The 14,332-nt window shown below is 37.9% G+C and overlaps 1 protein-coding gene across 1 annotated transcript in view; it reads left to right on the top strand.

Annotated features, from left to right (window-relative positions):
- LSMEM1 (leucine rich single-pass membrane protein 1) overlaps positions 1-13,743 on the top strand; it is a 128,357-nt gene extending 114,614 nt beyond the window's left edge. The window contains exons 8-10 of the mRNA XM_045166400.1: positions 8,541-8,694; positions 9,100-9,178; positions 13,516-13,743. The gene's annotated coding sequence lies outside the window, so the exon portion shown is untranslated. The remainder of the gene's footprint in view (positions 1-8,540; positions 8,695-9,099; positions 9,179-13,515) is intronic.
- The last annotated feature ends 589 nt before the right edge of the window (positions 13,744-14,332 follow it).

Here is a 14,332-nt window from a genome sequence, read left to right as displayed (position 1 = left end):
CTTTACTTTACTAGTGTGTGAGATGAGTGCAATTGTGTGGTAGTTTGAGCATTCTTTGGCATTGCCTTTCTTTGGGATTGGAATGAAAACTGACCTTTTCCAGTCCTGTGGCCACTGCTGAGTTTTCCAAATTTGCTGGCATTTTGAGTGCAGCACTTTCACAGCATCTTCATTTAGGATTTGAAATATCTCAACTGGAATTCCGTCACCTCCACTAGCTTTGTTCATAGTGATGCTTCCTAAGGCCCACTTGACTTCACATTCCAGGATGTCTCACTCTTAGGTGAGTGATCACACCATTGTGATTATCTGGGTCATGAAGATCTTTTTTGTACAGTTCTTCTGTGTGTTCTTGCCACCTCTTCTTAATATCTTCTGCTTCTGTTACGTCCATACCATTCTGTCCTTTATTGAGCCCATCTTTGCATGAAATGTTCCCTTGGTATCTCTAATTTTCTTGAAGAGATCTCTAGTCTTTCCCATTCTACTGTTTTCTTCTATTTCTTTGCATTGATCACTGAGGAAGGCTTTCTTATCTCTCCTTGATATTCTTTAGAACTCTGCATTCAAATGGTTATATCTTTCCTTTTCTCCTTTGCCTTTTGCTTCTCTTCTTTTCACAGCTATTTGTAGGGCCTCCTCAGATAGCCATTTTGCCTTTTTGCATTTCTTTTTCTTGGGAATGGTCTTCATCCCTGTCTCCTGTACAGTGTCATGAACCTCCGTCCATAGTTCATCAGGCACTCTGTCTATCAGATCTAGTCTCTGTAATAACACTTAATAGGTGTTAAAAGTTCTCTCCCAGGGCTTTATGTGCAATTCATCCTCAGAAAAGGAGCTGACCCAGAGGCACACAAACAGAAGAGAGACATGGAGGAAAAGGTCGTATGAGGAAGAAGGCAGATACTGGACAGTAGTCACGAGTCAAGACAAAAAATACTGAGGATTGCCAACAGCCACTAGAACTAGAACTCGAGGAGAGTCATGGACCAGATTCTCCCTCAGAAACTCCGGAACAAACCCATCCTCCCATCCCTTTATTTAAGACTCTGGCCTCCAGAACTGTAAGAGGATAAATTTCTGTCATTTTGAGCCACCAAGTTTATGGGACTTTGTTACCAAGACTGTCACTGTGGTAGTTAAACAGTCATGTTAAGAAGGGATAAGGCTGCTAATTTATTTCTGGTGTCCTTAATTATTTTGATGATATAGCACTACCATTTGTAAATCATTTATCAAGCATTTTTAAATTCTAGTTTAAGACTATTAAAGCAGCCCAAGTTGCAGATTCATCTTGACTGAAGTTATGGCAATGTTATTTGTCTTTGTTAATGCTGCAACAGGGAACAGACATATAATGCATTATTTCCCTCTTTTAAGTAATATTATTTTAAACTTAAACAACTGAGTAGATGGAGCAATATTTTTCATAGACTTTGAAGTCTTGAACCTGAGATATTTTTAGGTAGAAAAGCTGAAATAGACAATCTTGATGGATGGTGATGCTATTTTCTACGTTAAAATTTCTTTTTAGCTTTTTAATCTTAAAAAACATGTATGAGAAAATTCTTGTTAAACAGTCAAACAATATAAAAGTATACGGAGAAACAAGTGAAAAACTGGAATTTTCTTTTTATGAGTATGTTCTCTTTATGTATTATGAGCACAACTCCTTGTCTGTTATTGAGTATTTTCTGATACTCTGTCTTCACTCTCCCCTTTTAAAAACTTTGTACATTATACCATATAGAGGTTTGTTTTGGTGTTGTCCAACTTATTAGATTTTTTTTCTTGATAGTTTCTGCATTTTGTGTCTGTCTTAGGAAGATTTAGACACATTTGTGTCTGTCTTATCAAGATTTTGAAATTTTCTCATTTAAAAAAAATTCTTTTGCGCTTAGATATTTAATTTTATGTTTGATAGGGAGAAGATATTGAATTCTCCCCACTCTAAGGTATAGCCAGTTGTCATATTATGTGTAGAAAAGTTCTTCATTTCCATACAGATATTAAACATCAGCTTCATCAAGTATTCCACTGTGGAAATGGAGTACCAACGAGCATCCGAAGGGCAATTTCTGGACTCTTTAGTTTGTTTCACTGATCTGTGTTTGTTTATCTCAGTGCCAATTCAATATTCTTTATTATTAGGGCTCCAAAGTATATTTAAATAAATGTTAGGGCAGGTCCTCTCTTATTCTTTTTATTTTCAAACATTTCTGGATATGATTGAGTATTTTTTTCCTTCCAAGTGAACTTTAGAATAAGCTTTTTAAGTTACATACACAGCAAAAATCCTGTTGGGATTTTGAATAAAATTATATTAATTAAGTTAATAATAACTCGCTGGGAGAAAACCATTCAAGAACAAGGTGGGCCTCTGGATTTATTCAAATATAATTTTATGTCCTTCAGTTGAGTTTTGTATACTTCATATACTTTTTAAACAGTCTTATAGGTGTCTTCCTATATATTTTATATTTCTTTTGCTATTATAAATAAATGGTAGCTTTCCTACTATATTCAAATAATCGATTATTACTAGTATATTACAAATTTATAGATGTTTTTACATCTGCCTGTGTTACTACAACAACATGTTACTAACCCCTCTAAAAACCTCACAGTTTTTCATTTGGTTTCTCTTGATGTTCTAGGTAAGCAAACATATTTCCTTGTAACTAATGATAGTTTGATCATTTTTCTATTATTTATCTCATTTATTTAATTACCTAACTGCATTGGGCAGGATCTCTGGTACATGGTTGAATAGTTCTAGTAAGAGTAGACATCTTTGTCCTGTTCATGACATCAAGTGGAATTACTTCCAGTGTGTTCACATCGGGTATGATATTTGTTCTTTGTTTCTGGTAGATATCCTTTATGAATTAGGAAAAGTTCTTACTATTCCTGGCTTGATAACATTTTATTTTGTGTTATTTTTAGTCAGTAAGAGATGTTGAATGTCATCAAACAGTCTTGGGCCGTGAAACTGATAGTTCTTTTTTAGTCTATTTGTCTTTGAATCACATAGATAGATTTATTAATGTTAAATTATCTTTGCATTACTGGTATAAACTCTACTTTGTCAGCAAATTAGTCCATGTGTTTAGTTACAAGCAACAAAACCAACTCATGCTAAGTTAAGCAGGAGAGCAGTTTGTAGAAAGCAATCAGAGAAGGAATATCTGGGAAGTCAGAAGAATTGGGCTGCATGATCCAGAAGAAAGCCTTACATTATTTCAAAGAACTGGTCCAGTGAAGATACACTGCAGAGCACAATGCTGCAATTTTTATCACTTACGCTGGTCAGCTGATACTTCCTTTGGCTCCATCATCTTTGTGCTGGGATGTAGCCTCTATTGCCCAACAAATGGATTCTGAACAGTCCCTGCTTCTTCATACCAGTTGCTTCCAACTCAAAGTCTGGAGTTGTGGTACCAGATGAGCAAAGCCTGGGTCATATACCTCTTACTCTAGCTTTGGGAGAATTTGGGAAATATCATATATAGCATGGGGAGCCTCTTTGATAGGAGATTGGGAATTCCCTAAATAAAGGACTGGTTGTCAGACACCAAGCAACTCAGAGGAATGACTAATGTCTCTGATAGTTCTGATGTGTTACTTTAAAAACAAACTGCTGGGTTCTGTTAGATAACATTTTATTTAGGATTGTTACATCAGTGTTTTTAAATGAGATAATTTATAGCATTCTATTTTTGAGCCATCCTTATTTTTGATATAAAGTTAGGCTGTTGTTATAGAATGATACGGGAAGATTTTCATGCTTTCTATGCTCTGAAAGGGTTTATATAACATAGTAATTACCTGCCTTTTATAGGTTTAGTAAAGCTTATAAAACCATCTGGGATTGGAGCCTATTTTTAGGACAGAACTTTGAAAATTGTTGCAATTATTTTTACAGTTATTGCTATAGTCACACTTTTCTCTCTGTTTCAATTTGATAATCTATATTTTTAGAAAATAATGTCATCTATATTTTTAAATTAGTTGACATTAGAAAATTTAGTATTTTTTTGTAATATAGACAATCTCCTCTGTATTTGTGTTAGATTGGTACAAAAGTAATTACAGTTTGGACTGTGAATTTTAAATCATTATAACTGGGCTCAAACACATCTTTATTAATCAAAATAGGAACCATTACAATCAACACATTTTTGCCAATAAGAAGTAAGTTTCTTTATTCCTGTAGCATAAAAATCCATGCTTCAGGATTCAACAAACTCTTGGAAAGCATTTTCTGCCCCTTGCTAGTTGTGGCAGTGTCTTCCCTGCAAAAAGCTGTCGAGATGCTTGAAGAAGTGGCGGTTGGTGAGAGGTCAGGTGAATATGGCAGATGAGGTAAAACTAAATAGCTCAGTCTGTTCAGCTTTTGAAGCAGTTGTGTGACATGCGGTTGGGCGTTGTTGTGAAGGAGAATTGGGCCCTTTCTGTTGACCAATGCCAGCTGCAACTGTTGAAGTTTTCTGTGTATCTCATCGATTTGCTGAGCATGCTTCTCAGATATAATGATTTTGCCAGGATTCAGGAAGTTATAATCGGTCCGATGGGCAGTAGACCACCAAAGAGCGACCATGACCTTTTTTGGGTGCAAATTTGGCTTTGGAAAGTGCTTTGGAGCTTCTTGGTCCAACCACTGAGCTGGTCATCAATGGTTGTTGTATAAAATCCACTTTTCTTTGCATGTCACAGTCTGATAGAGAAATGATTCATTGTTATCACATAGAATGAGAAAAGACAATAGGCACTTCAAAATGGTGATTTTTTAAAATTTTCAGTCAGCTCATGAGGCACTCACTTATCGAACTTTTTCACCTTCTCCAATTTGCCTCAAATGCTGAATGACCTTGAATGGTCAATATTGAGTTCTTTGGCACCTTCTTGTGTAGTTGTAAGAGGATCAGCTTTGATGATTGCTCTCAATTCGTCATTGGCAACTTCCAATTGCTGGCCGCTGTGCTCTTTTTCAAGGCTGTCATCTCCTTTGCAAAACTTCTTGAACCGCCACTGCACTGTACGTTCATTAGCAGTTTCTGGGTCAAATGTGTTGTTGATGTTGTGAATTGTCTGCTCTGCTTTATGACCCATTTTGAACTCGAATAAAAGAATCACTCGAATTTGCTTTTTGTCTACTGTGGTTTCTATAGTCTAAAATAAATATAAAATAAATAGCGAGTAGTAAGTCCTTAGCAAAAACAGCAAAGTGAGAAATGTGCATTAAAATGATGTATAATATAATCACATTTATTTAAGAATGTATTCCAATATCAAACAGTAAATTTCAATAATGTAAAACCACAGCTAGTTTTGTACCAACCTAAGAAATATCTCTTTTCTCATTACTAATGGTATTTATTTGTTTTTTTCATTTATTCTAAACAAAAGATTCAAAGCTATTATCTATTTTATGGAGCTTTTCAAAGTGCTATGTTTGATTTTATTGATTGGTTTAACTCCTTTATGTTTTCTATTGCATTCTTTTAAATTTAATTTTTATGAATTCCTTTTTCCTCTGAAGATATTTTATTATTGTTTTTCTAGTTATTTGAGAAATTAACTTATTTACTTTATTTTTTCCTTAAAATTACAAATTACATCAAGCAAATAAGACTTTAGAGAAGGATATGTCTATATTCCCTCATACAACTTAGATAAATCTTAATATTTTGCAATATTTGCTTCAGAGACCTTTTTAAGAAACAAAATATTTCAGCTAGTAAATCCCATATATCTTTCACAAGAGAAAACTACTCCCCTAAGCTATACATTCATCATGCTTTTCTATTTGCTACGTTTACACGTGCCCACAAGCAACATAGAGTTTACATAGTTTTTAAGATAATACTGTATGTATCCTTTTGCAAATTGCTTTTTCTAAACACATAATGTTTAATTTTATCTATCAAAATAAATGTAGCTCCAATTTATAAATTTGAGCTACTCTATGGTTTCCTTTGATGAATGGGTCACAATTTATTTACAGTATCATGCTGATAAATCTGAGGGAAGAAATGCTTTATCTATAATACTACTAAAATAAGCAGAAGAACGACTGTAGAAAGAGATATTAGAGTTCAGACATTGCTGTAAGAGTACAGTGGAAGTGTAATAGTGAATGTGTTAGTTCTTGAGTTGTGTCCGACTCTTTGCAACCCCATGGACTGTAGCCTGCCAGGCTCCTCTATCCATGGGATTCTCCAGGCAAGAATACTGGAGTGGGTTGCCATTTCCTACTCCAGGGGATCTTCCTGACCCAGGGATTGAACCTCCAACTCCTGCATTGGCAGGCAGATTCTTTACTGCTAAGCCACCTGGGAAGCAGGCAGAACTTCAACTGACATCATTCTTGAAAATTGACGACTTCTTTTGCTGTTTCTTTGTCAAAAGATTCAGAAATTTTTTTTGTGGGACCCAAATGAAAACCACCTAGATAATGTAATTGATGTTTTAATTAAAGTTTATTTTTCAATCAGTGGCTATAAATTTTGTAAAGCCTGTTTATTTTCAGTCTAAATTTAGAAAAATAAAAATAATTTTTAAAAAGTTGGATTTTTCTGAGGTTAGGTAGGGATGACTTCAAGTAGTTCTTGTGAATGCCCTCAACTTTTGTTCTTTTAGAATGTAAGGAATACTGATTTTTTGTCTACCTACTTTCTTATATTTTCCTTGTATTTTTTTCCTCTTTCTCTCATCTGTTACATTCTACCTTAACTGAATATAGTACAGACCTAAAATATAGAATGACTTGATGTTCCCTGTTCTAAATTTTAATACGGAATATTTCTATTTCCTCTTCAGTATAGAAATTGGTTTTTGATGGATTTTTACTTAGGTCAGAAACCTCAATTTAAAAATATATGTATGTGGGTCTTCCTTAACTGATTTAAGGATTTGAAAGTAAAATAAATCCCCTAAAATTGGTAGCTTTATGTATTGTTTCACAGAAGCCCTGTTCTATAGGGCTGACTAAGCTGCTTGGTTCGTCTGCATCATGGCATCAAATCTTTCATTAAAAGCATTATACAGTGTCTCCACATCAAAATTACACATATATATCTCTATATATAGATATGTATATGTATACACACACATATGTATCTATATATACTTTAAGATTTCAAAACAACTCTTTGGTTCTAAATCTTTTGAACTCAAGAAATATATATGGATTATTAAAAATAGATTTCTTTAACTTTAGGCATGTTATTGTAGAGCTAGAAAAAAAAAGTGCAAATAATGTTGCTAAAGCTGGAAGACTAAGAAAAAATGGTTGACACGCAGAGAATAAGAATGAACTATAGCATTTTGAAATGTATTATCAAAATGTATTTAAAATTTGAAAGCAAAACCTAAAAGGCAGAGTTAGTTTCCAAAAGATAGGGTCAAAGAATTTGAAGCGAATCTTGCCATTCATAAATGTTCCTCAGAGGAGATGTCAGTGGGTGAGGAGAGCAGAGAGATGGATTTCTCTTTACTGTCTTTTCTTGTCAGCTGACTTGGGAAAATGAGGAAGACAGCCTGGAGTTCCCACTCACTTCTCTGTGACGTAAATCGTAGTATTGAAGTAAACTGCTGAGACTTAAGTCACTCCTGCGTTGAGTGTTTCCTCTGTGTCAGGCAGCCCCTGTGCAACATTCTATACGCTGGTGAACTGAATAGATATAGGTCCTGCCCATAAAGGGACTTCCTGTCTGAGCCATTCATTTGTTTGAGTACAGAGGGAATTTTATTTTTTTTAACCTATTCTTTCTAGACTAGAGGGTTTTTTTTACTGCTTTGTCCCTCTATTAAAAATCTGGAACTGATCTCAGGTGGCCTCAGCCTGCAATGGCTTGGAGCAGGGTTTGGGTTGGACCAAGAGATTGGGCCGGGTCACAGTGGTGAACGCACCAGATTCTAGCCTCTAGACCAGTGGTCAGTGACAAGGGCCCTGGTCCTCTGGCTTTACAGAAAAGAATTCCCACAAAGACGAAAAGTAGTGAAACAAGTGAAGTATTTATTAGGAGGACAAAGAGTACAGTATGTGTGGATAGACACACGGGCAGATTCAAGGAGAGTCCCTGAGTCACACCCTTGTAGCAGTTTGGATTACTTTTATGGAGTATTTCTTCCAGGTTTCCTTTGGCCAAGTATTTTGATTTGCCTGGTTCACAGTCTGTATTTGATATACCTCAGGATCCTCCCATGTGTGTGCATGCATCTTTTAGCCAAGATGGATCCTACTGAAAGAGCAGCTGAGTAGACTATCCCTTGACATGACTCTCCTTTCACTTCCGAGGAGTCTTTTCTGCGCATGTGTGGTCAGGGAGGTCTCCAGACTTCAGAATGAGAAATATGTGGTCTGTGCAGTCTCCAACCTCCTCCCTTAATTGCCCTGCTATTCTTGTCTTTGGAGTTTCAGTCAATAGACAATGACTCTCCAATTGCTTAACCCTGGGGGACCCATCTGCCTTCTGCCTCAGAAGCTGTCATTTGTCTTCTGCTTAAAGGATGAATGTGTTTTTTGTCTTATTTAGTGGCCTTTCAGAGACGGACTCAGTGAGCATGACCCAATTAATAACAGTAAGACAGAGGCAGCTGGGAAGGTGCATGGTGTAGGCTCTTCCTGCACCCTGGCACTGGACAGACACTGGAGGACAGATATGTGCCGGCTGAGATCTCATCCAGTAGGTAAAACATAGTGCCTAAGAATAACAAACGCTTGCATAGCATTTAGTATGTCCCAAGCATAAACAATGTTTACTCCACATCATAGCCCCACGAGGTAGACACTAGAGTCTGCCTTTCTGTCTTAATTCAGGAATAAAACAGATTCAAATAACATGGGGTAACCTCTTAATTGGGCTTGCCTGGTGACTCAGATGGTAAAGAATCCAGATGCAATGTGGGAGACCTGGGTTGGGAACATTCGATCTCTGGATTGGGACAATCCCTTGGAGGAGGGAACAGCAACCATTCTTGCCTGGAGAATCTCCATGGACAGATGAGCCTGGCAGGGTACAGTCCATGGGGTAGCAAAGAATCGGACACGACTGAGCAACTAAGCACACACCCTCTTAATTAATTCCATTTTAGGGATGAAGAAACCGAAGCACACAGAGGTTAGTGACTTGCCCAAGGTCACATGGTTGGAGAATTCATGGTTCAAATCCAGGTAGTATGGCTTTAGAATCTGTGCTCTTAACCACTGCACTATTCCCTCCCCACCAACCTCAGTAACTGCTTGCTATTAAATTTCCAATACTTGTTTCATCCCACTTGACTTATCCTGCCTTAAGACCTCAGAATCGTCCTGCCTTGGAATTGGCCATACCTTTGAATGAAAAGTGAAAGAAAAGTGAAAGTGAAGTCACTCAGATGTGTGCGACTCTTTGCGACCCTGTGGACTGTAGTCTACCAGGCTTTTCTGTCCATGGGATTCTCCAGGCAAGAATACTGGAGTGGGTTACTATTTCCTTTCCCAGGGGATCTTCCTGACCCAGGAATCGAACCCAGGTCTCCCGCATTGGAGGCAGACGCTTTAACCTCTGAGCCACCAGGGAATCTCTTTGAATCTACAAGGGGATTTTAAATAGAACAGTATGTATCTCTATCTAGAAGGTTTGTGATTGTTGCCCTGTGGCTACTGTACACTTTATTTGGAGAAGCGGGGGCAGGGTGGTGAGGAGGGGAGAGAACTTTGCTGCTCCTTTGCCTTTAGGGTTACTTTTCTACTTTGACAATGGGTTATGTGAACTGATATCCTGAGGGCAAAATAATGGTCATTCCTTGACCTTCAGTCTTTTTGAGTGTTGTGGTTCATGATTCCTAGCTGTTTAGCTTGTTGGCCTGGGTTCTGACTCCCCAGCATTGTCCCAAATTTTGGTCTCTTAGACTTTTTATTTCTTCCTTTATATGATTTCTTCTACAGCAGAGATCCTCAACCTGGGATCATGTATCCTTAACGCTTTGGCTAGAGATGGGGAAGCCTGTGAAATTCTTAAATTGTATACAGACTTCTATGGATATGTGTCTGGAGGTATTTCTTTTTTTTCAAGATGGAGAGAGCCTGTATTTTATTAAATTCTCAGAGGCATTTCTAGCTATGAAACCAACCTAATTTTATAATCTGCTCATTTTTAATCTATTATGTGTATATTAAGTAAACTGCCTTAAATTATTTTTAGAAAGGTATATGATAAAAATATAAAATCATAACTTATTTGAAGGATTCATCATTAATTTTTTGTGTCAAACAGACTCTAATGTTGTGCTATGGTTTACATTAACCATCTATACCCAAATATAACTTCTCCATTCATTTTTGGGAATGTTTAAAGTGATTGTGATCCAAGATGATATCAATCTATTAGCAACTGTGTTCTACCTGAGGAAAATGGTAGAAAAAGATGGGAGAGAAAGAGCCTAGGAAGATGACATAGATTTTGAAGGAAGGGCTTCCCTGATAGCTCAGTTGGTAAAGAATCGGCCTGCAATGCAGGAGACCCTGGTTGCATTCCTGGGTTGGGAAGATCCACTGGAGAAGGGATAGGCTACCCACTCCAGTATTCTGGCCAGGAGAATTTCAAGGACTCTAGAGTCCATGGGGTCACAGAGAGTCAGACACGACTGAGCAACTTACACACACACAGGTTACAGTTGAAGGAAGGAGTGATACCACTTCTGAAAAGAAAGGATGGAGATAAAGAGAGATTCTAACATGGACAGAAGGTGAGATGAAGGAATACACAAGTGATGGCTCAATATTTCCAGGAAAAAAAGAAGGCGAAGATTTGAAGTATGTGTAAAAAATTAAAAAAGGAACTGGGTTTAGTTCATATATATATACACACACACACACACACACACACACATATACACACCCTATTGAAATGATGAGAAGACTCAATAAAAGAGTAACAAAAGAAAAAAGTTAGGCTGTCAGTTCAACAGTTCAGCAAACTTCTGTGAACATTACCACGATAAGATGCTCTGTAGGCACAGGGTCAGAGAAGATACAGTCCCTTTTCTGTGGGTGTCTTGCTTAACACAAAGGCTACCACCAGGGCCTAGTTGGAAGCAAGTGAGAGTGAAATATTAGCATAAACCCCTGGCAATCTTCAACAATGTTTGTTGGATTTAGGAGGAGAGGAAGTTGAGTTAAAGTCTTGAAGTTTCAGGTTTACTTACTGACCTTATGATATGAGTGTTCCAGGCAATAACGATCTTTGTGAACAGGCCATTAGACTAGGAAAGATGTATAGACTAAGGGAAAACACTGTTCCTGTGTGGAGGGAATGGAATAGGTGTCCAGAAAGATGGTGCTGCTTTGCTGGGGACCATCAAATTAGAGATCTGCTAAGTGATAAGAGGCCCCACAGTTAGGTCCTAATGGTGGGTCACTGAGACAGTGTGGAGGGATGCTGATGACCAAGAAGTGTTCTAAAGATGTAATAAAAGGGCTTGCGCATGTCATAAGGGCTTGCGCATGTCATAATATAATCTAAAGAAATAGGAAGCACACAGGGGTTGCCCCCATAAATCTGAGACCTAGACATGTAAGGTCCTGCTCTTGTGTAAAGATCTCTCAGTACAGGAATACTGATTCTAGAATCATCTCCATTATATTGGTTTATCTTTCTAAGGCAGTTGTTTCCAAGCTGCCATGAAGATTCATTACCTTTTCTTGGCTCTTCTTTTCTCTGGCCTCTTATCTGCTGCAGGTAAGGTTTTAGCCATAATAAGGGAAGATATACGGGAGGAGCCACATAATACGGGAGGAGCCGACACAGATGAGAAGTCTGTGAAATGACACAAAAACCATCCATCGCCAATGGTAGTCAGTAGATGCTCAGTGAATATTTTGAATGATTCAATCATTGTTTCTTTACAGATAACCCCTTGAGAATAGAATAGAATTTGGAGAATTCTAAGATTCCCTTTCTTTTTGATACCAAATTACTTATTTCAGCTATGAGGTAGAATCTTATTTCCAAGGGGAAATCTTAAAAAGAATGACTTTGAGACCTTTAATCCAGGGTCTTCTGACTCCCAGTACACCATACACATTTCACTAACACTGCTGCATTTTTCTGCCTATCTTAAGGAAGGTACAAACGGCGTCCATTGCACAGACTTCTATTGTGTGTCTAAAATGTGTTAATCCATGTAAAGGACCTTTAAGAAGTACTTGACAGCACTTAAGAAATGTTAACTATTATTATCATTACTACAGTTTTTACCTCTTTAGTTGATTCCCTTTAGTAATTTTTCCTTTCAGTTCAGAATATCCTCAGTCAGGATGAGCTCAGAAAAATATGTGACTTTATTGTTCATCTTTAGAACTTCAAGTGCCCATAAGATGATAAGGGGTTGATAGGACTAAGAATGGAAAGCAAGGGATGGAGGAGAGAAATAGTATCAGGAAAATGGAAACATAGATGGTACTAAGGTTAAAAGTGGGAGGAACATCAATGTTGGCACTGGGGATTGGACTGATAGATTTAGAAAGTTTTGGTGCCATTAATAGCAATGAAAATGCAGGGACAGGGAGCTGGTTGGGAAGGAAGCCAGTTAAAATGATTTTAGAAATGATTACTTTCAAGTGACAGTAAGACATCCAAGTGGAAATAATCTACTAGACAGACAAGTGGAGATACGAAACAAGGAGAAAGCTTGTGGCTAAAGATAAACATTGTGGGACCTACCCAAGGGTACAACAGTTGCGGTTACGTGAATAGGCCACTACTTCAAGGGTACTTCTCCTCTCTCCTCTTTCTGGCAGGCATGTTGTATTCTGGGCATGGTGAGATGACAAACACTGTGTATTAGCGGAGGACAAAGGCCGTGCCAGAAACCAGCATTCTCTTTTTCTTTATCCTCCTCTCCCTCTCCTGTCTACTTTTCTTGCGTTCACTTTGCTTTTCTCTATTTTTCCTGGTCTTGTACTATAAGGAAGTTTGTAAGTTGCATACAGTAAGTGTTCTAAGGCTAAGTAATTAGGAAGAAGATTCTGGCAGAGGAAAATGAGCTTAGTAAAAAGTGATTTGGAGCAGTGATGATATTGTGTTCCAAAATGATCCCTGGGGGAGGCAGCTGAAAGTGGAGGAGAGAGGAAGTTGATGTGCGTTTCAATTAGGAATGGAGTAGTTCCTCCTGAGACCCCTCACCTCTTCTCTTCCTGTTCTCACTTGCCTGGAATGGCAGGACATCCAGCATGGCATGTCTACTATTGGCCATTCTCCTGGGATCATCCTATGTTGCTGAGATTCAGTCCAAAGGGAGGGTGATCAGTCTTCTATACCTAGTCAGGAGACATGTAGTGTCAGTCTGTTCCTTCTGAACTGTATTTTTAAAATCTAATTAAAAATTATTTTGTTCCCATGGGCCATTGTTACTGGTAATTCCACAAGTCTTTATATTTGAAGTCTCTGCTAGAACTTGGTGAAGTATCTGCAAATCAGTGTGGTCTCCTGTTTTAGCTTATATGTTTATAAATCTGCTTAATTTCAGGAACTGAAGATGATCATGTCCTCTCTAGTTTTCTGGAGTGTAAAAATCAGACACTGTGTGATTCTTCAGATGAAAAAGAAAACTGCTCTTACGCTAACAAGGAGGTTGGAATATGTGTCTTGCACCTTAGAAAGCATGGAAAGCGAATAGTCATGAAGAAATAGAAAATTAGGAAGACAAATCAATCAACTCCCTTGTCTCATTAAAAAATAAAGTCAGTCTTCCTTTCTCTTTTTGTGACACATTTACTGAAAGTTTAGACAAAAGTTGATCAAGGAATAATGAGAGAGGACATTTTCTCTTTAGTTCCAACAGATCAAAGAGTATACGTTACGAAAACAAAAAAAGCCCGGTTCTGTCTGAATTGGGGTGAAAAGCTTAAGGGAGTGTGAGATGCAGTAGAAAGGACCTGAAGAGGCATTTATACTGTGTGTATGAGATACAGAAAGGGTACATGGGGACAGGTCATTAAATTTTACTGTAGATTGTGAAGTCTTCCCTACCTGCTTTGCAGATTTTGGTAAAGTCTTGAGTTGCTTTTAAAAAAATTATTTATTTATATTTGGCTGCATCGGGTCTTCGTTGCTTCATGCGGGCTTCTTCTTGCAGTGGCTTCTCTTGTTGCGGAGCAGTCGCTAAGCCCACAGGCTTCCTGTAGGTGCAGCAAGTGGGCTCAGTGGTTGTGGCTCCCTAGCTCTAGAGTGTAGGCTCAGTAGTTGTAGTGCTTGGGCTTAGTTGGTCGGTGGCAAGTGGAATCTTCCCAGACCAAGGATGGAAGCTGTGTCCCCTGCATTGGCAGGCCAATTCTTATCCACTG

Source organism: Bubalus bubalis, chromosome 8, assembly GCF_019923935.1.
Source record: "Bubalus bubalis isolate 160015118507 breed Murrah chromosome 8, NDDB_SH_1, whole genome shotgun sequence".
Lineage (NCBI taxonomy): Eukaryota > Metazoa > Chordata > Mammalia > Artiodactyla > Bovidae > Bubalus > Bubalus bubalis.
Note: the sequence above shows the minus strand (reverse complement) of the source record. Positions and strands in the feature narration are given on the sequence as shown.